The sequence below is a fragment of the Marmota monax genome, unplaced genomic scaffold (genome assembly GCF_021218885.2).
Source record: "Marmota monax isolate L192 unplaced genomic scaffold, Marmota_monax_Labrador192_F-V1.1 WCK01_AAM20220418_F8-fsc00061, whole genome shotgun sequence".
In the NCBI taxonomy this organism is placed as follows: domain Eukaryota; kingdom Metazoa; phylum Chordata; class Mammalia; order Rodentia; family Sciuridae; genus Marmota; species Marmota monax.
Window position 1 is genome coordinate 17,177,501 of NW_026695230.1, and position 26,440 is coordinate 17,203,940.

A 26,440-nucleotide genomic window follows, 5' to 3' on the forward strand; every position below is an offset into this window, starting at 1 on the left:
GATGCTATGGTGGTTAGAAGTTTTTTCCTTATACTGAGATGAAATCTTCCCATCAACACCACTACTTTCCTCCCCTTTAAGCTGGCCTAGAGCACCTGGTCTCTCTTCATGCAGGGCCCAAGGAGGGTCTTTCCTCAGGGTGAATGAGCTCTAACACCCGTCCTGGGTCTTGACCCTATCACTCCTGGATAGCAGCTGAGGTCTCCAGCCTGGCAACCCTCTTCTCACTTGGCAGCTTCCACCTCTGAGTGCAGGGCTGAAACCCTGGATCTCTGCCCTTGGCAACCTCAGTGTTCTGGGTAGACTGGGCCTTCAACCTTAATGGTTACCTGGGGAGTGATCCGGCCAGGCTTCTGGCTATAGCATCCTCCCTGTTACTTGCAGGCCTGTTTCTGAACCATATTTCCCCCATACAATGCCTGCTCTAGAAGGGCTCACACAGCCCCTACCCAGAAGCTCTGAGGTCCCTCGACAGCAGTACAGACATCTCACTTTCAGCCTGTTGGGGCAGTTGCTAATGGGGATAGTGACAATGGCCTCTCAGGCCCTGAATATATCCCTTCTGCCTGTTAAAACAGGTCACAGTCACTGAGTACCTCCAGGATTTAGTATTTCTGTCATCTTCCAGGGGCTGCAGGCACAGAGTGGTCGGGAGCCCTGGGGGTATTGGCTTCACCTGCCACCTTCAGTTCCAAGTTGATGGAGGTACTCGTGGTGGCTCAAGGTTCAGGTGAGCCAGGACTGTGCTGAGGCTGGGACCCAGTGGACCCAGTGTGACATCTCCTCAGGAGACCAAAAGAGAATGCCTGTCATTATCTGAAGAAGGATCACACTCCTGGGCCATCCCTGCTGGGGCCTGGCCCAGAGGAAGCCTGCAGGGCAGGGACAGAGTCAAATGGTGTTGAGAGATGGAATCAGCTTCCTGTGCTTCAGAAATTATGGTGAAGTGACAGGCAGGGAAATTGGTGACTCCCTCCTGCGGTGCTGATAACACCAAGCTCATCCATCACCCTTGTAAGATCGGCCACAACCATTCAGAACGCCAGCTGTTGTAAGCGGTCCCTCGCAGCCCTCAGGGCAGGGCAGGCAGAGGCTGCTGCCAGCCACCAGGTACCCAGCATGGTCCAAAGGTGTGGCCCTGGACAGGTATAGGCCAAGGTTTCAGGGTAGAGGACATTAAAAGTAACAGCAAGGGTGGAGTAAGGTTTGCAGTTTGGTCTGAGGTCAGTTAGGATAGATTCTAGGATAAGGCTGGATCAGGTTAGAGGGCAAATGAGGCTTCCCTCTGAATCTAGGAGAGAGACCAGGAGTAGGGAATAGAATTGGTGTTTGATTGGGGGGGGGGGTGGAAGGTATTTTGTCCTGGGTGAGGGTAGAGTTGGAGGTTATGTGTATGTCAATTATTATTAGTTATTATTATCCTGTCTGGGGACCTAGCTAAAAGACAAGACAGGCATGTTACCCCCAGATCAGCTGGGGGAGCACCAAAGGTTCCCTTGCAATCTTCCCAGCCCAGTGTTCAGTGGAGGCCCTAAGTGACTTGCTTAAAGTCACATACCTTGTGGAATTCCAACCAAAGCAAAAGGGACAATACTGTCCCTTTCTTCTGTTTCTTAGGTACCCCCTTCACTTACCCCCTTTACTTAGCCAGAGGCACCCACTGTTTGAAGGGTGCTCAGAGTTGCTGAGCAGGAATGCAGAGGGGTACATTCAGTATGCAGACTCCCAAACAGGACAACTGTGTCCCAGTGACACAGACACAAAACAAGTCAGGCTTAGTTGAGAGAGAAAAGGTTTTCTAAGTTCCAGAAGCCCCTTTCACACAACAAGTCAGGTCTGGTTGGCCTCAACTTTAGTGTTTAACTCCAAGCCATAGCATAGGGAAGGTGGAAGACATAACGGGAAGCAAGCTCCCTGAACAGGAAGAGGAAATGAAGCAGGGAGGGAGGCAGAGGTGAGCTGTAGGGGTTCTGGCTGATGGAGGAGGTTGCCCAGATACATTTGGGCCCTCCAGGGAGGGGTGTTGTCTTCTCTCCTCTCAGGGCCCAGACAGGAACAAGGCCAGCTTCTGTGAAACCCCCAGCTCCACAGAGGCTGGGGGCAACATGGAAGGGGAAAGGTCTACACAGATGAGCTTAAGGGCTGTCTCACAGGGTCTCCTCAAACTGGGGCACAGATGGGAGAAAGCACTTGATATTCCCAGGCTTGAAGAGCAATGGAATCAAAGAGATCTGGAGATGGGTCAGGTACTTGAGGCCACAGAACATTAGTTTTGTTTATTAAGTTCTAATTATGATACTCACCTCACCTCTTCTTGGCACAGGGCTGAGCTTCTAGGGCCACATGACCAGCTCTGGCCAAAGCATCATGAGCAGAAATAACCCGTGTCACTTCTAGGGTGGAGCATTTCAAACTGCCGACAGGAAGCCCTTGTAGTGCTTCCTCCCCTCTGCCATGGTCACTAGTAGTGCCCCAGACAGGGGCTGCTGCATCTGCCCCAGGGACTGGAGTAAAGATATGATGATATGGAAGAGAGTCCATAGCTGACTTAAGCTGACATGGAACAAAAGCAAGAATTAAACCCTTGCTGCTTGTCACTGAGATGTGTGCGTGTGTGTGTGTGTGTGTGTGTGGTGGTAGTGGTGGGGTGTCATCACAGTTCATCATAGCTTATATGGTCTGATGCAGACTTCATGACTAGAGCTTGGACAGGGTTCCCAACCTGGCACTTCAGTGAGCACCAGGAGCAGTCCAGCTTCACTGTGATCCCTGAAACCCAATGGGTGACAGCCTTTCCTTGGCCACCATGAGAGGCATGAGTTGCAGGTGGCTGCCATCTTAGAAAGAAGAAGGTAGAATGAAGCTCTCCTGAAAAGAGGAGAGAAACAGACCTCGAGGAGAGCTAGCATTCTGAAAGACTAAGTATGCACAAGAGGCTGTGTTAATCTGAGAGAGACAGTTTTCAAGTGGAAAAGGCTGAGATATCTTTAATTGGTCAAAGTAGTTCCTGTACTCCTTCCCCAGTCAGCTGTGGAAACACAGCTCAAGAACAAGATGAGATGAATTATAAAAAATAAAGGTCTATGTTTTTTGTTTTTTTTTAACTTCTGAGTGTGTAAAATGTTGCAGTTTTGTGCCTGACAAACTCATTAGGGTCTAACTCCAGAGTCCAGGCCTGAGTGCCCCTTACCATCCCCAGATAGTTCATGTTCCCCCAAACACTGTCCCCCATGGAAGATGGGATTTCCAGGTACCATGTGCCTGGTCCAGAGTCATGGCAGCAAAAAAGATGAGAGCTGGACGGGGGTGAGCGGGGGTGAGCGAGATAAAAGGCGGCCCTTTCATGTCACTGGTAGGTCTTTTGTTCTAAAAATAAAGGGACTAGTGGCAGGATAAGACAATCCCTTAGAATCACAGAGCAAGCAAGAGCCACATGGAGCCTGAGGGTGGACACAGGGCCTTTCTTCACAGACATCCTGCCCTTCTTTCTCTTGCACTCCTTCTCAGAATACTGCCACACTGTTATGCTTGAATTCGGGACCCCCAAAAGACCACCAGAGACCCAAGATCGATGTAAGCAGCAAAGAGGTGTTTATTGTGAGCTAGCTCAGTCCTCCGCGCGCACACAGCAACTGGTGACGCTGAGAGGCCCCAAGCCCAGGGTTTGCAGCAGTTTTATACATTCTTTGGAGAAGGCAGGGACTTCACATACATCATAGCATCTCCAAGCAAATCATCACACACCGCGGGAAAATCAAATAACAACTCTAAAACATGATTAGCACATTCACTGGCAGGAACAAGTTGGATAGGGGTGATTGGTCACTACAAGAGGGGGATTCATTTGAACTGATTGGTTTAAATCATGAGGATGTCGCAAGGGGAGCACGTGCCAAACTGCAGGGCTTCTAGTTTAGATACTGGTCACCACACCTAGGTGGGGGCCATCTGGAATTTCAGATATGTGGTTATCTTGGCCTGTCTTAGGTGATCACCATCTGCGGCTTTTCCGGGAACTGTTTCCACAGAGCTTTTCTGTAGTATTTTCCTGACTTTAGGACCACGGTAGGTCAGAGGTTAAGTTTCAGAGCAAAATGAGGTCCCAAGCAGAATGAGATTGCTTAGGTCTTTCAACACCAACACCACGAGCCACCAAGGCCCATGCCAGAAGCCTGGGTCACCTTGACTCTTCCTCCACTTATACAGCCCACATTCTGTTCCCAGCCCTCTGGCTGTAGCCAGATGTTGGAACCTCCAGGACCATCCTTACCCACCCTGCCTATGCCCTAGGAAGCTGATGCTATCTATGGACTGCCCTCATGTTGTCATTTCTCCAGCTATGTACCTCAGAAGGGTCACCAGAGGCTCACTCATGTGTCATAGGGTCAGTTGAAGGGTGACACCTTCTGTGTGACATTACTTGGATCCTCTCTGAGTTCCAGTAGCTGCTCCCTCTGATCTCCTTTCTGGCTTTAGAGTAATGGTTCCTCACTGTTCCTAGCTCTAGGGTGCGACACCAATCTTTACCTTCCTTATTAAGCTTGGTCACATCAGAGCAAAGAGTCCATTGATGAAACTCCTCTCCCGATACTCACTTTGAGGATACCACCTGTTTTCTTCTAGGATGTGACAGATAGCACCTCCCTTGAAGGATTCCTGCAAGAAATGGAGATAATGAATCAAATGGAGATAAAGAACAAACACCAGAATAGAGTTGCCACTTGGAAGTCAGAAGCTGTAATTAACTGTTAACTCCTAAATACACCTCAAAGCATCATTTTTCTCCATCCTCACTGCCACTTTTCTGAAAGATGTCTCCATTGTTTTTCTGCTGCCAATCCTCATTGTCCTCTTGGTCTCCCTTCCTCCAGTCTCACCCCTCTCTTCCTCTGCGGAAAGATCCTTCTGTGTGCTCAAGCTTAGTCCTCACCCCCTTCGGCACCTTGCTGGAGCCCAAGCTCTTCAGCCCATCCTGCAAGGCCCTAGCTCTAGGCTCCTCCTCTAGGGGAGGCTGATTCTCCTGTCAGCAACACTGAGCTGATGTGGGGAATCATCAGGTCCAACCTAAGGGTCTGTGCAGGCAGGGGAGAGGCAGCTCCAGAGCCATGGATTGGGGCTTTAAAACATAAATATGATTTCCTGTGGAGGAGAGGAGAGTGGAAGGGTATTCAAGGCTAGGGGCAGAGCTTGAGTTGGTAGTTAGATTGACCTTGGGGGAAATAGGGAGGGGTGTGAGGTGACTGGAGCCCAGGGAGGGAGGAGGGATTCAGTGACAGATGAGGCCGGGCTAAGGGGCTGGAGCCTTGTCCTTGGGTGCTAAGAGACCTCCAGAAGGTTGATGGCAGGTCAAGGCATAGTCAGAACTGTGTTCTGGAATAATCAGTCTGGAGAGGGTAGGATAGTGGGAGGGGGAACAGATACAGAGAAACTAGTTAGTAAGGCCCACCCTCCACCCCTGGGGAGGGCAGGGGGCCGGGAGCTATAATGGAGAAGGTACCTCTGGGTGCCCAGTCCCCACCCTTGTGTCCTTCTTTCCCCTTTTGCCTGAGGCCTGACCCAGGGCTCAGCCACCCTCTGAGCTCTGGTCCTATGCATTCTTCCCCTTCCCTTCCTAGATCAGAGAGTGAGAAACCATGTCTCCATGACTTTCATGTTCTTCACTGCCCCCAACAAGACCCCCAGTTCAGTCCACTCTGAGAAGCTTCCTGCAGACAGTTGCAGAGCCCTGACAGGCAAGGCACCGGGCCGCCATGATGACTGAGGCACTCTGGGCCTCGCTTTCCTCCTGAAGGTAGTAGAGCTTGCTCACCCACACTCCTCCTGCATGGAGGTCATAAACTGTCCAACATAATGTCACCCAGCCAAGACAACAGGGCTTTTTGTCCAAGAGGACATTCCTGAGTGACCCTTCCAGCTGGGCTCTACACAGATCTCTGGGCTTCAGGCCAGTCATGAAGGACCCACACGGGCATCATCCTGTATGGCGGGACTCAGCCTAGAATGACCCAGGGCCAGTCACCTACGTCTGATCCTGGTGCCACCACTTCCTGGTGTAATGATGAGCAGAATGCTCAGCTTCTCTGGATCTTGGTTTCCCCATCTGTAAAATGGGGATAACAATGTCTGGCTCACCTGTTATGCAGCTGTGAATGAGTCAGTACCTATAACGTTGTGGCACACAGAGATCCCTACGTAAGTGTTAGCTCTTGTAACTGTCCTCTTTTTCTGCTCAGTGGATATATGGGGGCCCAACCATTTGTGAGTAATGATCGTCCAGAAGAGAAGTGCATTTTGTGGGAATCTGGCATTCCTGGGTGGGGAGTAGGAAAGAGGTGAAAGCAAAGAGAAAGAAGAATAAAGAGAAAGAATCAGGAAAACTCATTTCATACCTCTCTTGATTGGACAGAAAGCCCCTCAGCAGCAGCCCTGGCACAGTGATTTGGCTTCCACTTGCTCACTTCCAGGGCTGGGGAACTCATCCCCACTTCAGATGGCTTGATTTGTGTTAGACCCTCTGAAGCCAAGTTCTTCTTGTGTGGCCTACAACACAGGCCTTAATAGAACACCTGGACCTTCCCCCAGAAGCCCAGGTCTCTGCACACTTTACTTCAACTGTTTTGGGGGATATTCAGCAGTGCCTTGTATGATTTTATGCTCATAAGGACAGTGAACTGAGCCAGAGCCCTGGCCATGCTTTCACTGCCACAGTCACCACTATTGTCACCTTGGAAATCATTATTTCACACTCTACCCCACTATCAGTAAAGGGCAAATAAAACCCTCCTATCTCTGTCATCTGGCCTTCCCTTGCAAAGTGAGGGGGACATTCCCCTCTCCGTGTGATGCCCAGGTAGGAGTCCCACAGCTAGGGGCTTGGGTTTCAAGGTGTGCACTAACTAGGGCCTCAGTCTTTGGTGGTTTCCTCCCTGTGGGGCCCAGCACACACTGTACTGGCTCCCCCTCAGTTTCAGGGCCATAGCCCCTGTGTTCCCTGCGGCTCTGACCTTGCTAGGTTGGCCCTCCAGGTGAGCTCTCATGTAAGTTGAGTCAGTAGTCTCTGCCAGGGACCCAGAGCTCCACAGGAAAAGATTGTGATCTAAGTTCAAGTCCTTTCCCAAGTAAATTTCTTAGCTTTTGTGTCCATCACTGAATGCACATGCTTACTTGGGGGTGGGCCCCAATATTCTCACAGGAAATTTCAGGGACAGCTCTTGTTCCTGCCCCCTACCCCATTACACTTTCCTAGGCACCCACTTTGCTCTCTTGATCTCCCAATACTTGTCTTCCTTCTGTTTTCTGTACTGGTGCAGGGAGTCAGGTCTTAATAATAACCTTAATAGGCACTTTTGGTATGCCTCCTATTATATCCATTAGGAGAGGGGTAGCTCCTAGCTATGTGTTTTAGTCAGCGTTTTTGCTGCTATGACCAAAAGACCTGACAAGACCAATTTAAAGGGAGGAAAAGTTCATTTCCGGCTTGTGGTTTCAGAGGTCTCAGTCTCTGAACAACTGGCTTCATTATTCTGTACCCAAAGGTGAGGCAGGACATCACAGTGGAAGGGTTCTGGCAGAAAAAAGCAGCTCAAAACAGGACAACCAGAAAGCTGAGAGAGACTAAGCTCAATTTATCAGGGACAAAATATGTGCCCTAAAGGCGTGATGCCCTCAGCAACTCACCCCCTCCAGCCACACCCTACCTGCCTACAGTTGCCACTCAGTTAATTCCTATCAGGGGACTAATGCACTGATTAGGTTACAACTCTTATAACCCAATCATTTTACCTCTGAACACAGAGCTTTTGGGGGACACCTCACATCTAAACCATAATACGATGTGACCTCAGGCAAATAACTTCTCTATGTCTTGTTTTCCTTGTCTGTTAAATGAGGAACTAGTACTTCCTCATAGACTTGTATGTGGATTAAATGAGTATGTGGACATAAAGTGTTTTGAATAGTGTTTGGGATGGAGCAAATGTTTGAAAAGCTCTCATTATCACGACTCAACAATTTCCGCCATATTGATCATTCCATTTTCCAAGCAAGTCTCTGAAAGGTGGTGTGACTCAAAACAGAAGTCATAGTTGAATAAAGGAAGAGCAGGGGTCTGACTTTAGGATCCACTTTCCTAATTCCTAACTGCTAAACTGATTCCCCACACTGTCTTCTCTGGAAATGATCTCCCAGAATCTGGTCTTCTCTGGACAAGATATCTCCAATTCTTCCAGCTGTTGTCTTTGGCTCATTTCTAGGTAGGAGTAGGACACTGAAGGGTGCCGGGTTTCTGTTCTCGCGACTAAAAGGCTCCAGGGTCACTCTAGTTAAACTGGGCCAACTGGGCTGCACGAAATAACCACACAAGAGACACAAATACCTTTTTCTTTGGGGTTGCTGTGACGGCTCCTAGGACCTTAAGGGTCCACAGAAAGAGAGAGAGAGAGAGAGCACGTGCTGACCCCTTTTATTGAGGAGAAGCTATTCAAATGAGGCAAGGGGTCAGGTTTCAAGGGGCTGAGTATCTTCATGAAGTCCACTGTCAGCAGATTGACTGACACCTGGGTAGGCCACACCCAAGGACACAGTAAGAGAAGGGGACACACACAAAGGCACTTCCATGGAAGATTCTATCCTAAACAGGGCAAGGGATTATATTGCAAACGAACAGGTGAGTGTAGCTTCACCCATGGGGCTGTAGCAAGACACCCCCATGCACGAGACACTGACTACATTTCTGTGACTGAGCGCCTCAGCACTCAGCCGGGGAGTGTAACTCAGTCACGAGTAAGGTTGGCCTCCCACAGAAGGGATATTGCCCAACTTCATCTCTTCTCCTACAAGCAGGTTATGCCATAATCACCAAATCCTGAAGGAAGCCAATGTGGTGCGGGTGGTGACTCTGAACATACAGGGAGTGCAGGGGGCTGATCTGGAAGCCCAGGACAGAGGAAAAAAAGGCTTCAGAAAGACATTGGGAGTGGTGTGGACCCTCTTAGATTGTCCAGAAGATGCCTGGGATAGGTGGGAGCAGCAGAATGACCCAAAAATTAGAAACTGACATAGACAGACTCCCTGCCCTGTGAGGCTCCTGTCCTCTGGTGAAGTGTCAAGAGATTAGGGGCCCAAGCCTTAGGAACTCCAAAAAGACCAAAGATGCTGATAGGGTGCCTAGCTCTATCTCTTAGGCTGCATGCTGATGCCTACAAGCCTAGGAAACACACCATTCAAAATTTGACCCAGAGCAAGACCCAACACTGGAGCCTCCATATCCCTGACTATAAAACTGAAAAATAGGGCTGAGGTTGTGGCTCTGTGACAGAACACTTGCCTTGCACATGTGAGGCACTGGGTTCAATCCTCAGCACCACATAAAAATAAACTAAGATATTGTGCCCATGTATAACTAAGAAATATTTTCTAAAAAAAAAACCTGAAAAACTGAGCCTGCTCACCAGTAGGGCTCTTTTAAAGGTGTTACCACTCAGAAGGGGCCAGAACAATGTTGGGGGCAACCTTGACTAGAGAGATTGGGATCCTGGGCATTGGAGAGCCAGGTTCCAGCCCTGCTTTCCCTTCTGACCTGCTTTGCAGTTGAAGCAAATTACTTGGTCTCTCTTGGAGTCAGTTTTCCCAAGTGGAGAAAAAGGGAAGAGGATACATAATCACAGCTCAGGAGGCTTCCCAGCCCTAGTATCCACTAAGCTCTTCTCTGTTTGGGTTCTGAAGAAAGGCTGTGTCAGCAAGTGAAGACCGGTAGCTGACCTCTCCAGAGATGTCTTCTCCGGAGTTCTTTCATGTCAACTATAGTTACTCTGCATCATGTCAAGGGAGACACATCACTGAACAAGTACAAGATCCCGACTCTGGTAGAGGCCACTTAGGACAAGCATGGATTTGGGAACCTTGAATTGTACTGTATATAGAAGGATGGTACTTGGCTCTTCAAAGGAAACCAAGTTGGAATCCCTTTTGTAAATCAAGGGAAGTCCCTTCATTTTCTCTCCTGAAAAAGAGACCCCAACTTTTATAAATTGTGTTTGCTTCAAATGGAAGCGATCAGGGACCAGCCTGTTTCCAGGCTGTTGGAGGCGCTCGTTTGCATAGGGATATGCTATTTATAAACGCATTTCTATTCATTAGAGTAGGTTTCCCCAAGGCCCTAGGCTGCTCAGAGTGCTGGCTGCGCGAGTGTGCGTCCAGCGCAGAGGGCTCCCAGCCCTGTGTCCTCCTCCAGTTCGCACAACCTCTCCAGATGCAACAAGAAGGTGGGGGGCGGGGTCCGGAGCCAGGCGGGGGCAGGAAGAGTAGCAATGAGGGCTAACTAGAGGCCTCGGTGGGTGAGGCGGCGCGGAAAGGTCCGGCTCTAGGGCTGCGCTCTGGCCCTGCGCGGTGCAGGTGGCCGGGAAAGCATCGATTCTCTCTCCCGGACTTTGGTGGCTGTGCAACACCTTCCCTCCCACGCCTTTCCCCAGCCCTTTCAGTCTGGCAGGTCCGGGAAGCTGTGCCCTAGTGAGCCCGAGAGGCTCCCGCCCGTCACCTGCTGCCGCGTCTGCAGCGAGCGGGGCCATCGTCCTCCGCGCGCCGCCCTCCACCCTCTAAGCGCACGTCTTTCTAATGGGATTAGGCTTCACACGGGTCAGGGAACAATTTATTATTCTGCTGGCTAGAGCCAAGTTTCTCTTTGAAAAATGGTTACTCCCGGAGTCGGCAATTACTTCAAAATAAATTTACCAAAGACAAAATTGTGCCTCTTGGGTCAGTAAACGACTTGCCTGTTTGGGGCTGAGGAGACAAGGTGTTTATTAAGGACCGCCTTCGTTTCCTGTACAGGTTTTTCAGTTTGAATAATTGTCCAATTAAATATAATTTGGAAGACGGTGCTAACCCAGTGGCTGGATTGCAGGAGGAAGAATCACTTGGAGGCGTGCATTAATAAATCCCTCGGAGCCCATCGCTCCCCAAACCCCTCCTTTGGTTTAATTTGGAGAAATTTTTTTGTCTTCCCACAGCCTATAGCCTCCCGTTTAGAAATGAGCTTCTTTCCCCCAAAGAATTCCTCGCCTTGCTTCCATCTGTCTGTCTGCTTCTCTCCAGCAAGCAGATGCATGGGGTTTCTCGGTGGGACCAGTACACTGATGCTGAGGCTAAAGGGCCATTCTTCTATGGGCTGCACACGTGGGGGTTCATTCTTTCATTCATTCGTTCAATCAACAAACACCTACTGAGAACTTATTCCCAGCCAGTCCTGGTAAGGAGAAAAATCAGGCAGACCTGTCCCTCAAGGTTGACCTAGTCCAGCAAGAGAGGGGGTCATATTAAAAAGGTCAGTGACTGCCAGACCTATAAAGGAAAGTGTGAGTCACCCCTTTCTTGTTGCAGATGGGGAAAGGGTGGTCAGGAGATGGACAGAGAGTCACTCAGCGGACCAAGCAGGGTTGTTTCTGCAGTAACTCTTGGACCTCCCTGCCCTGCCTAGGGATATCCTAAGGGAAGAGGGTGGCAGCCCTGGGGTCCCCACAAGATGCTCCATCCTCTGTGGAGGGCAGCTGCGGGATCAGAGCATTTATGTGATACCATCCTGGTGGGCTGGGTCTGATGGTGTCAGACACTGTCACAATGGTTCTGTCCCTAGAAGGAGGGGACTGACAGGATCAGACATTGTCCAGGGCATAGAAGCCATCTGTTCCAAGGGCAAAGAGGGGACAGTCAATATACAGTCCAAGCTTCAGGCCTAGGGAAGGATCTGGACCCTTTTTCTGGGAGCCTGAAGTTCAGAGTCGGGGCATGCTGTGTGGTATCCTTTGCAGTCTGGTGCCTAAGTCCCAGAAGGGGGGTGTAGGCCCTGGATGGGCCTGGTATTGTTCTCCTATAATCATTCATGCATCGGACAATTATTTACTGAGCACCTCTATTCAGTGAACACTGTTCTAAGTACTGGTGACATCATGACCAAAGGAGCACAAATCCCTAATGACACAGAGTTGAGATTTTAGTGAGGGGAGACAGATAACCGACACAAACAGTAAAATATACCGTATTTCAGTCATGGTAAAGACTGCTCAGAAAGTAAAGCAGGGAAGGTTTAGGGAGTACAGGGGGAGGGGCTGCGGTTTTAAACAGGGTGGCTGGAAAAGGTTTCATTGAAAAGTTGGCATTGAGTGGACTCGCAGGAGGTGAGGGATGAGCCTGAAGGATGTCAAGAGGAAAAGCTTCCCAAGTCTGGGAACAGAAATGCTGAAGTCCCTGGAGTAGGAGTGCATGTGATATATTCAACTAGGAGGTCAGGGCTGGCTGGAGTGAGGAAAGTGGTGAGGGTTGGGGGAGGGGAGGCTCAGAGGAAGAGATGGTAGGAGACACAGGAAGTGAGAGAACAGGCAGAGGGCAAGGGCCTTGTCTTTTGGCTTCTCTGCTAGGCCCAGCACTGTAGGCCACCTCATGGTTCCACGGCTCCCCTGTTCCCACAGGCCCACAGTGACCTCCCCTGGCTCCTGCGGGGAAAGTGCTGGTTCTCAGGCAGCCTTGCAGAATCCTGCAGGAAGGAGACACAGAGCAGGTGGCGAGGAGGGTGCAGGGCCCCAGTAGCCTGGGTCCCTCTGGCTACCACCCCCACTCTTCCTCAGCCCCATGGGGAAGGAAAGAGCGGCGCTTGTCCGCCCATCTTCACAGCCATGGAGGTGATCCAGACTGAAAGAAAATCAATAAGATGTGTCCATTTATGTGGCACAAAGGAAGAAAGGTCTGCAGACAGAAATAGGCCGGGATTCACACGCGGGCGACTTAATAAGACTTTCCCCAGTTTGAAGAGGACGGTAATTTAGATTTGCCTTTGAACGTCTCCTTTTTTGTGCCTCAATAACTCTCAGGATCAGCCTGCTTAGGAAGCAAGGGAAAGGAGATTGGCCGCCTTCTTAGAAGACAAGCCCGTTTGGGAAGGCTGCTTGCTCAGAGAAGTTCAAACACCGGCCTTGAGAAAAGATGAAAGTGCCGCGTCAGCACATCCTGGGCCCATTGATCACGATGGAGGCCCAGGCCTGGTGCATTTGGGCTGGAGCAGGACAATGAGAACAAGGCCAGGCTGCCAGGAGGCCTCCTCTGAACCACAGTGGTGCGGGAGATGCTCATTACCGGCATCAGGGCTTAGCGGCCAGGTGGGGGCAGGAGGCAGCTAGGCCTGCAGAGCATGGGTCCCACAGCCTACAGGCCCCACAGCCCACCATCCAGCCTTGGACCCGGAGGTGGGTTGGCTCCAGCCTCAGGCTGTGACTCCACTCAGGCTGCCTCTCCAACCCAAGCTCGGTCCATGAGTTGGTCCAGTTCACTCCTAACGCCAGGGATTTCTGCCAAGCAAGTCTGGAATGCCTGCAGGAAAAGGAGTAGTTTCTCAAAGGTTCTGTTGAGGAGGACACAGCCAGTCATCTCTAGGGAGGTGGGGCTTTGCCTGCTAGCAGGGCTGGGCCACCCGCTGTGTGCTGCCTGAGTAGGCTCTTGCCAGGACTGTCTATTCTGGCAGGAAGAATCAGGGTCCTGGGGTTTGGGGAAGCTAAAACTGCAGGAGACTGTGGGCAAATTCTCTGTCCCTTTTCACAGATCAGCGCAAGGATCACCTTTCCCATCTGTTCATGAAAAACAAATACTGTCTTCTCGACACCCCCACCATGTCCCAGCCTTATCACACTGTGCTATCTTGAATCTGCCTGACTGCAGGTTCCTCTTGGGTGGCCATTCTGCCCACAGGATATGGTACCTGGTACAGAACAAGTGCTTTAGTGTCTTTGTGTGCCCTCCTTCCATAGGGAGCAGGGCAAAAGGGTAGCCGGCTGGGGCCCTGTGTTTAAAGCAGTTCCTAATCCACCATGGTCATACATGGTTAAGTGAGCAGCAGGCCCAGCATGTGATACAGGCTTGAGCTCCAGCTCAGGACTTTTCTGCCTCTGTACCTGGTCCCCTTTAGGATCCCCCAGGGCAGTGGGAGGACTTGGAGTCAGGGGACTTCATCCCAAGTTTCCTCCTCTGAAGACCTATGTGTTTCTATGTCCAGTATAGGAGCTACATGTAACTATGGAGCACTCAAAACATAGCTGGTTGGAATTGAGATGTGATGAAAGTGTAAAATACACACTAGATTTCTAAGATTCATTCCCCCCCAAAAAATAAAATCTCACTAAATTTTTTTTGTGTCCAGGTTTGGTCCCCAGCATGGCAAAAATAAAATAAAAATAATATATGGATTACATGTTGAAAATATAGTGCCTTAGGTTTTATAAAACCAATAAAAATAATATTGGGTTAAATAAATTATTAACATCAATTTAATTTTTTTATGTGACTACTGGAAACTTTAAAATCACATGGGCAAGCTGTACTTGGTCACACACACCTATAATCCCGGCTGCTCCAGAGGCTGAGGCAGAAGGATGGTAAGTTTAAAGCTAGCCTGGACAACTTAGAAGGACCCTGTCTCAAAATAAAACATAAAAAGGACTGGGACGTAGCTCAGTGATAAAATACTCCTGGGTTCAATACCAAAAGCAAAAAATAAAATTACATGTATAGCTCAGATTATATTTTTATTGGACAATTCTTGTCTACATTCTGAGCATAAAGTTCTAGGCATTCATGATGTGAGATAGTGGGTGTGAAAGTACGTTGAAGAGAACCATTTTCACAGGGATGACACTAGCAGTAGGAGAAACCAGACCTGCCTCAGAAAGGGTTAATGCCAAAAGCTATGCCTTTTGGAAATCTCCTTCAAGTTTTTCTAGTATCAGGAACCAATGGCCATTGTCCTGGATGAGGTAATGCTTGCAAGGAGTCTCTCTCATTGGTGGTTAAAGGTGTCACCAATTATCAGAGGAGGGATCATCTAGGCACTTCCTTCTTTTTCTCTCTGAAGTTCATGTGTTGTCCAATTGTTAACAGAACAGGTAGCCGGGACCACTTGATCTCCATAAAGGGCCTGAGGTCTCCTGTTAGGGATCAGGAAGGGGTACTAGAGTTGTCTGAGCTAAGGCTCTTCTGGCCTCTCTGTACTTGAACTTGCTCTTCCCTCTAGAAGGCTCTTTGTTTTACGCTTCTTGACTTCCTTCTAAAGTTCTGAGGCCCAGCTCACTGGCACCTCCTCAGGGATTGCCTGCCTGTGGAGCTCTCTGCTCCCTCTGTCAAGGCTCTGGCCTTTATACTGAGCTGACCCAGCTCTCCTGCTGTCCCTCCCATTTGGATGGCAGCACTCAAGAGCAGGGACTGGGACCTGGGCTCATATTCTGGGCACAGAGCAAGTCCACACTGAAGGAGCCTGGGAGTGAATGGACAGAATCTGGTTCTGGAACAGCCATGGAGGCAGACAAAGGAGAGGGAAAGCTAGAGCTTGGGGGTGATATGGAAAAGCAATTATTGTTGGCAAGGGAGTAGGGGGAAGACTGAGGCACCAGGAAGCTTCCATGGCCTCTGAACTGACAGGCTCTGAGGTGTGAGGTCCTCCTTACAGAGGTAACCCAGACAGGCTGAGGCAGCCTGACCAAGGGATAAGGCCTTGTCCCTGCACCACTAGGTCCTGTCATGTGGCTTCTCAGGCATTTGGAGAGCAGGCTCCAGGTGCCCAAGGGGGCCCAGAGAACCCTATAGTATTTAAGTATCTTAATAAAGGAACGGACTAGAAACTGGGAGGGAAGGGCACCCTATCTGGAGATGGATGGCTTCTGGTGGCCTTGGAAACTGGGATCTGAAACAGCAGGGTCCCTCAAGAGATGAAAACCCTAGGTGACACTAGTGAGGCTGGAGAGACTCCCGGGGTGGCTGGGTTAGGGGGTATGCTGGGGCAGAGTGTAGTTCAGCAAAGAGCAGGGCAGTCCTGGGGGTGGATGGAGGCTCCCTGAGCACAGAAAGAGAGGCTGTGAGACTCAAGGGAAGTGTCAGACTCCTGCAGCATCCCCCCAGGTCCCCCCTGACATGAGCAGGTATGTTGACAAGGCAGCTGGGCTCCATGCTCTGCCACTCACTTACCCTGGAACACCTGTCAGCATCTTCCATTCCTACAAGTCCTATGAGTGGAGAACACCATGTGGTCTTTGGGCAAGCCACCCTGGGGACAGAAGCCTGGCTTCCAGTATAGCTTGCTCACTGATGGCCTGAGATGACCACTGCTTCCTCTAAGCCTTGGAGTCCTTATCTGCACAATCCTTTGGGGTCAGTGACCACTGCCTGTCAACCCTGGAAAGCCTGGACTGTAGACTAGCCTTTGCCCCTTTGTGGAGAGGGGGTCTGGCATCTCAGCCAGCGGGGGCAGATCCCAAGACCTCCTCAGGGTGGGCAGATGAAAGGCGCTCATCCGCGCCTCCCTCCCCCGCCTCCGGGCCAGTCACTTCACCTCTTCTCCTCTCCTCTGCAGAACTGTAAGAATTATTATTTTTTAAATCCTCATTGGAATGCTAATTTTGATTTTGAGTGTCTGTCATGGGCTCTTTGAAGTTTTTCAGACAAAATAAGTATCTCCTTAACAGAGGGGATTAGCGCCTACTTGTTTAGAATCCTCTGACTGAGAGTGACAACCAATTTCAGAATCTGTGGGGTTTAGGGAGGCTGCAGGAAGAGGGACTGCCTCCCTCCCTGGTGGTCAGCTTTCCATAAATGGCTTAATGGGGTTAGAGTTTAACCCCTCAAACAGGGATCAGAGCCCCCAGCTTGAAAGCCAGTGAGCAGCGAGGCAGATCTTTCTATTTAAATCCAGCAGGACTTGGTTAGAACTCTTTTATTCTCTTAAGTTTAAAGAAAACAAACCCATTTCCCTTGCAGAATTTAGAACCCACTCCAGCCAGTGGCCCCCATTCTCCTCCCCAAAACGCAGGCCTTCACTCCACAGGTAAATTCATGGCCCAGACTCAGCCCCGGCTGGGATGCTCCTGGCTTTATGATTCTGTTCAATTCGGGAGTGCTAATGGGGCTATTTGTAAAGAAAGAAATATAATGAGTTATCACAAAGCCCAGCAAGGACTCGACAAACCGGGCACTTCCCATCCATCAAGCATCCTACCGTGGTCGAAGACCAGCAGCGCCAGAAATCTTGCGAGGCCCCTGGGAATGCAGCCTTGCCTTGTCCTGGACATGCTCACACGGCAGCCACTGCAGACACCTCCTGCCCTCTTGCTCTGTCCCCCAAATCATGGTCCTTAAGGGCCCAATGACCTGAGGCAATGGTGTGAGGTGCATGGAAGTTAAAAGGGGAGTTACTTAAGCATTTATTTGTTGAAGCAAAATGATTATGTAGGCAGTCTTTTTAAAAATATTTTTTAGTTGTAGATGGACACAATACCTTTATTTTATTTGTTTATTTTTATGTGGTGCTGAGGATCAAACCCAGTGCCTCACACATGCTAGGCAAGTGCTCTACCACTGAGCTACAACCCCGGCCCCTGTAGGCAATTTTTAAAAAGAGCAATACTATCACGTGAAGGCCCATAGAAGTCCCAAGTGCAATGTGACATTTCCCCAGGACACCCATTGCCAGCTCCTGCTGGGGTGCTGAGGTTGGGAATTGACCAGTCATTAACCCTAAGGTCATGGATGATGTTGGATAGTCAGATCCATTCAGTATGTCACATGAAGGCAAACTTCATCCAGTCTGGACCTGGGGGTAGGACTCTGGGACCCTCTATAGAGAGCAAGTGACATGCCAAGTCTATTCTGCTGAGACAACAAATCATGAACTTGAATTGTAGACCCACAGGCAGGCAAGCCCCTCCTGTTCTCCTTTAGATGTGCAAAGGGAGGCCTAGAAAGGAGGAGTGAATTGCCAGAGGACAGTTTGTCACACTATATATGACATTCTAGGACATAGTGTGGTTGAGGCTGGGAGGGGGCAGCCAGGGGCATTAGGAAGTTCAAGATTGAGACAGTTTGTCCAACAGGCCTGGATGCCAGACCTCTAGGCCTGGACTGGGCCCCACTCCTCCCTGTTCTAACTCAGGCCTGGGAATCTGGAGGATAGAGGCTTGGGCCAGTTTGGGAAGTGGGGCTGGCCCATGCAGAAGTCTCCCTGGGCTGAAGTCTTCTGAGTCCTTTCATTTTCCCCACAAGCTTCTGCTGGACCCTGGGTATCTGCCCCATTAGGTCCCTTAAGAGGTAGCTTGTTAGAGGTACAGGTTACAAGATGCCCCAAAGTCAGCAGATAGGACAGTAGAGGTCTATCCTCTGAAAGGGATGTTTGATCCAAACATGGTGTGATGTATGTGATCCTGATTGGTCCTCAGCATGGCCATGTCCCACCCACTCTGGTCCTGCCTCTTTCCCTCCAGTTTTTGGAGGCAAACTGGGTATCCCTCAAGCCCAGCAAAAGTCAGTCTGGAGCCTCAGAACAGACACAGGGCCACAGTCACATCCCTCTCATGCTTAATAAATATCTAGCACAGCTGGTGTTACTATGCACCAAGTGTGATTTTGAACACTATAGATTGGTTGACTCACTAATCCTCTTCACAATACTATGAGACACTATTGCTATTATCCCCATTTGGTAAATTAGGAAACTAAGGCATAGAAAGGCTAAATAACTTGATTAAGTTCCCCCTGTTAATGCATGACAGAGTAAGAGTTAAAACTCAGCCACTCTAACTCCCGGCTGGATTCTCTAGTGGCCACTGATGTCCAGAGTCCAGCAAAGGCTTGAGACCCAAATTGGCACCACTCTACCTGCCTCCACCCCGTAAGGGTAGACCAAGGGGCAGAGGGGCAGATTCCTGGACAGAGGGATTCTCCTGGGAGGAGTCAGTCTGGGATAGCCTGTTGAGCCTTGAGAACAGATGCTGAGGTTATCTCTGCACTGTGAGGGATGAGGGAGAGGGCAGTGGGCACAGGGCATTGACTGGAGTTTGGGAGAGACCCCAAAGAGCCTGGAGCTGACCCAATAAACACCTGTGCATGCAAAGCACCACGTCCAGGAGTTCGCTCACAGCATTTTACAAAAGTCTCCTGGCAGCCCTCAGGGTAGGAACTGCTGTCTTCATCGACTGATAATAAAATGGAAATTCAGCAAGGTTAAATAACTTGTCCAAGGTCACATGGATAGTAAGGAGCACAGCTGGGTTTCAAACAGGTCTGTCTAGTTTCAAAGCTGGGTCCAAGCCACTAGGTGCCAGAAGGGGGCTGGGGGTTGTAGAAAGTGTGGGAGGGACACTGAAAACTCAGGTGACAAGTCTGGGGGAGCACTAATGGCCCAGAAAGTCACATAGAGAGCCAGCCGGAAAGTCTAAGGAGAGTAACGACCCATCTTATGGGAGGGTGGAGGCCTGTATAGAGGCAGGGGACTGCAGGGATTGACCTTAACTTCCGTGTCTTTACTCCAAGCTTCCTCTGGGACAATGAGAAGCTGAACCCTGCTGCTAACTGGAGGGAAACTGCACCCCACAGACCAGGGTAGAGGCTGAAGACCACATTCATATCATGGGGTGTTCTAACCCTCAAGGGTTCCATCACTGCTTCCGTGCCCCCTCTCCCAGGTCCTTTGTGTCCCATGCTGTAGTCTCATGAGGTCAGCACTCCTGGCATCCTGGGTTGCCATCCTGTGGCCGTCCTGGGAGTGGAAGGGTTACGGCTTCTGCTGCAGATTGGAGGCTGCTGTTCCCCAGCGTTAAGCAGCTTTAGTGTCTCCTACCCCAGCCCTGATTTAAAATTCATAAATGCTAATCCTTCATAATTTACGGTTTAAAAGCAGCCCCACTCACAGGCCCCGTGGCTACAGCTCTGTCAGAGTAATTATGCCGCCAAGCTGAAATTGGACTACTAACTGAGATATTAAACGGGGGGGGGAATCCGCGTGCTGGCAGCCGACCCAATTATTCCAAATAAGCAAACAGATTAGTGAGTAATTTTCCAGTTAAATTTGGTGATTGGTGCCAGAATTGTATGTTAAATATTCAGAAGTAAATAGATTAAAGATGAAATGTGCCCCCCTCCCTTTTTCTGGGCTTAATTTACTGTGTATATTAAAACTTTTTCATGAGGACAAAAAAAAAAGTAAAAAATGATAATTAAAAAATCCAAATAAGCCCCTCTGGGCTTCCCGGTGCAGCTTGGCAGAGACCAGAGCCGGGCCCGTCAGCCACCTCGACTGCCTAACCCTTCTGGGCACGGCTAGCCACCTCGAGGCCCAAACTCCACCCTTCCCCACCAGAAAGGGGAGGAGAATGGGGGATTCTGGGCATCTGGGTGGGCTGGGGACCTCCTGGCCCCTGAATGCTAGGGTTGTATTTTCTTACAAGTCCATTAGTACTAAACTCTGACGGAGCTGGGAAACTCCAGGTGGGGTGGAGGAGGGAGAGGTGGCTGGTGAGGACTCAAGACCCTAGGGGTGCTGGGATCCTCCTCCAGGCAGACTGCAGGCGGTCTGCTTCTTAGGTCCCAGTGCCCACAGCTGGGTGCCCTTGCACCTATGCCACCCCATGCTACCCCCATGCCACCACCACTGAGCCTTCCTGGCCTGGCTGTAGCCACCCATCTGCTGTCCTCGAGTGTTAGCTGCACATCCTCCACTACAGCTCTGGCCCCCAGCACACACACCTGGCTGGCCCTTCCTGCTGCTTACTACTTTCCTTCCCACCCCCTCCTTAGATAGATGCTCTGCAGCAGCTCAGCCGCAGCTGTGCATCTGACAGGGAGAGGCCTGTGAGTCATTACCCCAATAAGCAAATGTAGAAACGGAAGCCCAGAGAGGCCCATGAATTGTCCAAAACCACCCAGCACTTCAGGGACAGAAATGAATCTAGAATTGGGCTGCTTGGCTGCTCTCTCTGCTGCCCCCTAGAGGGTACAGGCTTCTGGCACAGGCTCAGCCTTGGCAGATGTGCAGAACTGAGCAGGAACAGGTGCAGCCCAGGGAAGGAAGGAAGCCCTCTGCCTGGTCAGAAGAGAGGACAGATAGTGGAAATGGGGTCCAGCACAGGAAGAAAATACCATGAGATGAGGGCTCTGCAGGTGGTACCGGGCAGGTAAAGCTGACAGGTTCTTGGAAGAGAGGACAGTGTTGGGGCTAGGGCCTCTAGTCTGGTTCCAGGCCTGGCCCCAATATTAGGCACAACTTCCTCCAGTGTAACCCCTTCCTCCCTTAGTCTCAGGGATCCCTTTTTGTAGCTTTCAAATCCCAAAGTACTGAGAGGGTAGATGGGGGAAGCCCATCTACATCCCCTCTCCAGCAACCCCCTCCCTTTCCTGTCTGTCAGAGGTATTTCTGTGGCCCAAATGGTGCTGCAAAGATCCTCCGTCATACAGGGCACATCTGAGAAATGAGCTCCAATCACTTGCTCCCAACATGGATATATTGAGACTGTATACGCAGGCCTGGCTCAGACCAAGTAAACACAGGACAGGCAGGCCTTGGGGCCCACAGTCCAGGCAGAGGAAGATGGTGTGGGGAGGGAGAAAAGGCATGTTCTGCCCTGTCCTTGGAATCTTCCCTCACTTGGCTTTCTCTGACTACTGGTCTGCTGGTTCTCAAACGGCATATGAGAACTCCCTGAGAATATTTTATAAAACTTAACCTCCTACACATGGAATCCCCTAAGGGTTATTAACCCATGTATGTACCCCATGAAAGTTGCTGCCCCTAGACCAATGTTTTGCAATTTTTAAAAAGTGTCTAACACTTTCTTCAAACAAAAGCTTTTGTACAAGGCCATTATACAAAGCAGGTAACAGCACAAAAGTCTTAATTTGCTATTCCTGGTCCCTGGCATCCAGAATCACCTCCAGGGGAGCCTCTATAATTTCACCAGAGAGCAGACGATGGGAAGTTGATCCTGTAGTATCGGCTTCCTGGATTTGCTACTCTTGAGGACTCCTTTGTCAGTTGCTTTAACCTGCTGAATATGCTGTTAAACTCAAGGGTGGGCAGTGAGTAGAGGCAGAGCCATGTCCATCCAGGTGCTGCTGGGGACAGCTACTACAGCCTGGAGGACTGGTTCAGCTGGCAGTCAGCTGTTGTCCCATTCTCTTTCCCAGAAAGTTTACAGTTGACTTCTCTGAGAGTTCCCAAGGAGCCACCAGTTAGAGTTTAGAGAGTGAGTGGGCCCTGGTCTAGGGTCCCTCTTGGTTACCACCTCTGCAGATAGACTTTCCCTGGTTTCTTTCCTTCAGGTCCATGGAAACAAAGTCCTTCCTCCTCCAGCCTTCAGAGAAGATGAAAGGAAAGGCCTGGATCATTGTCTTCGTATCTGTGGCTCTGGTCAGGGTGCAGGGGACCCAAGGTGTGCAGACATCTCAGTTTTTAAAATTGGTTCTTGCTCTAGGGGAAGAAAAGTTACAAAAATAGAACAAAACAACAAACACTTATTGAGCACTTAATATATATGGGGAAATGACAGTGTACTCATCAACTCGCCCATTTTTGAATGGTGCCAGCTGTGTCTCATGACTTCTTTTGACTGCGAGAAGTTCCCACTTTCTTCCACATCTGCCTGGGCCAGCTGAGTCCTGGCATCTCCACTTCTCTCCTAGTAAACAGAAGGGCTTGTTGCCATAGTAACCAGCTCACTCCATTTCCACCTTCTCATTGATCTGCTCTGGATTTGGTAGGAACATAATTTGGCATGGAAAGCTAAGATTATCCCTTAACTAACTTCCAGCAGTTTTTTTTTTTTTTTTAACTGCTTCCTACTTAAGACTTTCCAAAGGGATCAAGATTTGTTTTCTATGAGTACTAAAACAAAATACAACAACCAAATGCATCAGAACCCAGGGGTCCAACAGAGTCAGCAAGTGGCTACTAGACCAGCTGCAATGAACGGGGGCTTTTGATGAATTTCTTTGCCCCGAAACTCCAGCCTTACTTCACAATCGAATTGAGGGTGGAGGCCTCTGCAGTTGGATGGGAGAGACTTGCAGTTATAGGGCAGGCTCTCTGTGCCAGGACACTTGCTAACCCTCTGGGAGGCAGTTCCCCCACAATGGGCAACTCTTGCCACGTGGGTAGTTTTGGTTGTTAGAGAACCCACCCTGCTGGCACACACAGAAAGCTAAACACACACTTACACACATATGCATGGGAATACATAGATGAATACAGAGACACCTACATGAGCAACACATATGCATACTTACACACATGCATGCATACACATATGCAGTCACACCATGCACCAGGCAATTCCGTGTGCCTCTAGGCCCTTCCAAACACATGGCCCATGTGATCTGAGCTTTAAGCAATGGCGTGCATTGAACCAATTCTCCAGGGGAAAATGGCTGATTTGTGGTGTTCATCAATTTCCTTGACGTAATACCCTCACCATGGCAGATTTTAAGCTATTAAAAGTTTGATAACTAACTTGCAAAATTTCTGAATATTTTCCAGTTGGTTCTTGCTGCCTCCAATGGACCACTATCTTCAGGACCCTGTGTTTTCCTGTTCCAGCACTAGTTGCTGAAGGGGTGACCTGGCTGTAGTGGTCTGAGTAGATGGGAAAGCAAGGAAGGGTCTTGGCTTGAAGTAGGCTAAACCTGGTTGTGGAGAAGAATCACTGAGTTCCCAGTAGGTGGCATGAGGATTCTACAAGCCCAGAAAAGTTTGAAGGGGCCCAGTTAAGCTCAGAGGGGAAGGAGCTGCAGACAGGTGGATGGGGCGCTGAACCTGAAAATAACATTATCACAGCCACCCCCTGAAGCCTGAGTTTCCTGTTGCTGTGTCACTGGAGTGACATAGGGTCAGAGACCAGTCAGCTGTGGCAATGAGAAGGGTTTGTACTTGCCACTTCTTACTTTCTCTGCAGAAGGTTACAGCTGGCTTTTTGCCCCCACAGAGTAATAAGGAACTAGGAAACCCAGTTCTCAATGGTAAAGGCCAGAATGCCTAGCTTTGGCTTCATGTGACATCAGGGACCATTCAATTTGTGTCATGGGCTTGGCTGAGAGCCAGGCCCCTTCTCTGTTTTCTGCCCTTAGTTGGCCTGATGGAAGGGGGTGGGCATCCTCAGACCATAGCACCATTACCTCCTATCCTGATTTCCCACAGGGCCATCATCCCCAGAAGTGACCTTCCACACAATCTCAGGGAATTAAACCTGCCTTAAACGCAAGTTCTCAGCTGGGAGCCCACAAAAGTTTAGATATGTATGGGATGATGCGTATAGGACCATGTGCACAGAAGTAATTTTTTCAAGTAATTTTTTATTGAGCACTTATTTTAACCAACAAGGCAGAATAATACAATGATCATGAACCCTGCTTCTTGGATTTACCAGTTATATGACTTGGAGTAAGTTCTTAGTGTCTCTGAGCCTCAATTTCTCCATCTGTAAAATGAGTTTATTAAAATGCACCTTCAGTTATGATGAAAACTAAATGAGCCGGTATGTATGCAAAGCACTGGAAACAGATCTGGCACAAAGTTAGTATGATACAATACCAGCTATTGTTATTACAGTACCACTGTATGAGGAGGGCACTGGTTCCAGACACTCCCAGCCCACATGAACACCAAACTCCACAGATTCTTATATACAATGGTGTAGTATTTGCATATAACCTAAGCACATCCTCCCACATGCTTTAAATCATCTCTACATTACTTATAATACCTGATACAATGTAAATGTTATGTAAATAGTTGTTCTACTGTGTTGTGTAGAGAATAATAAGAAGGAAAAAAATCTGTACTTGTTCAGTACAGATGCATTTTTTTTCCTCAAATATTTCTATCCATGGTTGGTTGACTCTGCAGATTCAGACTCTGTAGATACAGAGGGCCGGCTGTATTATTACCATGATTCAATAGTCCCTTCCATGTCAGATATTCTAGTAGGCAAATTTGGAGATTTATTTAATTTAATCCTTGCAACAGTACCGTGAAGTTGATGCTATTACTAGTCCTGTTCTATAGACAAAGAGTCTGAAGTTCAGAGAGGTTAAATGACTTGCCCATAGTCCCACATGTGTTAAGTAGCAGAGCCAAAGCTCCAAGTCACCTTAGTAACCTGAGCCACAGGTAGGGCACAACAGTGTCTTTAAATAAGCAATTCCCCCAGACACTGAGCCCACAGAACCCCCCTGAAATCTGTAAGAAACAGCAATGTCCTGTCTATCTCTTACTTACTGCATGGTGGCCACACACCAAAGAGGCCAGAACAAATGGTGGGACAACCACTAAGCACCCATCTTGCTTTGAAACTGTGTGCCTCATCTGTCATCCCTGTAAAAACTAAAAAGATTCTTTGTGACCTGGTGACCCAGGCATGGGGATGTTCGGGATGGCAGCCTGTTCCTGTGGGCAGGAGCTCCTTGTTACTGAGTCTGAGACCTCCCTGGCTGTCTCTGACTTATTTCTAAATGTTTCTTTCTTCAGCCATCAGTCAATCCTTTACCCTCAACCCCCATCCCACCCCCTTGGGGCCTCCATCTGTGTGATGCTGCCAGTTTATGCTTCACACCTAAAACACAGTCCATATCAGGGATCGCCAAACTTTTTTATTGTTCACATAAATCACTAAAACCTTTCAGGTCACAAGCACCCACTTTGAGGGCCACTAATGCAGCCAAGGCCCACGACATAATTTACCTAGTTCAAAACAACAACTGGATACAGGCCCAAAGCAGACTCAATCTCACCTTTTCACTACCCCAGCCCATGGCAGATGGGTGAGCCCAGAGGGATTATAACCTCCTTGCTAAAACCTGGCTTTGGGGACAGGTGAGAGGTCCCATGGAATTGACTTTGGGACCCATCATGGAGAATGGGGCGGGGATGGCTACCTTGCTTAGCCTAGTTCCAGCATGTGCCTCTGGCTCCTCTGGTCTTTGTGCAGGCACCTATCCGAATGGGACTGCTGGATAGAGCTCCTCTGCCTGCAAGGAATGGGGGCAGAGTCAGGGGCATGGGGCTTGAATGGGCCTGGAATACTGGGAGGTTAGGAGAACTACTGGGCTGCTGAGAACTTACCCCAGGGAGGTGACAGAAGCAGGACTGTGCTTCAAGCCCCCAGCACATGTTCCATTGTCCCATGAGGCTTCACACCTAAAACACAAATTCAAAGATGAAATTTTAAGAATTTCAAGATAACGGGCACAGGGCATGAAACCCCAAACCCAGAGCCCTTTTGGGCATGGATCACTGCACTTTTGGGCCTGGGCCAAAGCACTTTATCAATAACCAGGTGTCATTCATCTGTACCCAAATGCTTCTTCCTCAGGTCCCCTGCATCATCACCACCACCACCCACCCCCTAGACTAGTTAGAAAGGTCCCCTTCACTGACCAGACAAAGTCCTCACTCAGGGAGCTCTCTAATGAGAGTCGGTTTTCCCACCAGGCCCATCTGCCCCCTCCAGGCCCCACCCAGTGCCCCAGCCATGCCAAACAACATGCACCTTGCAGTTTCTTTTTGCTTTTCCTCCTTTGTCTGTGCTATAGTCTGCCAAATGTCCTTTCAGAGTGCCACCTGGATTGCTCCCATTCCATCCTTAGGTGTTTG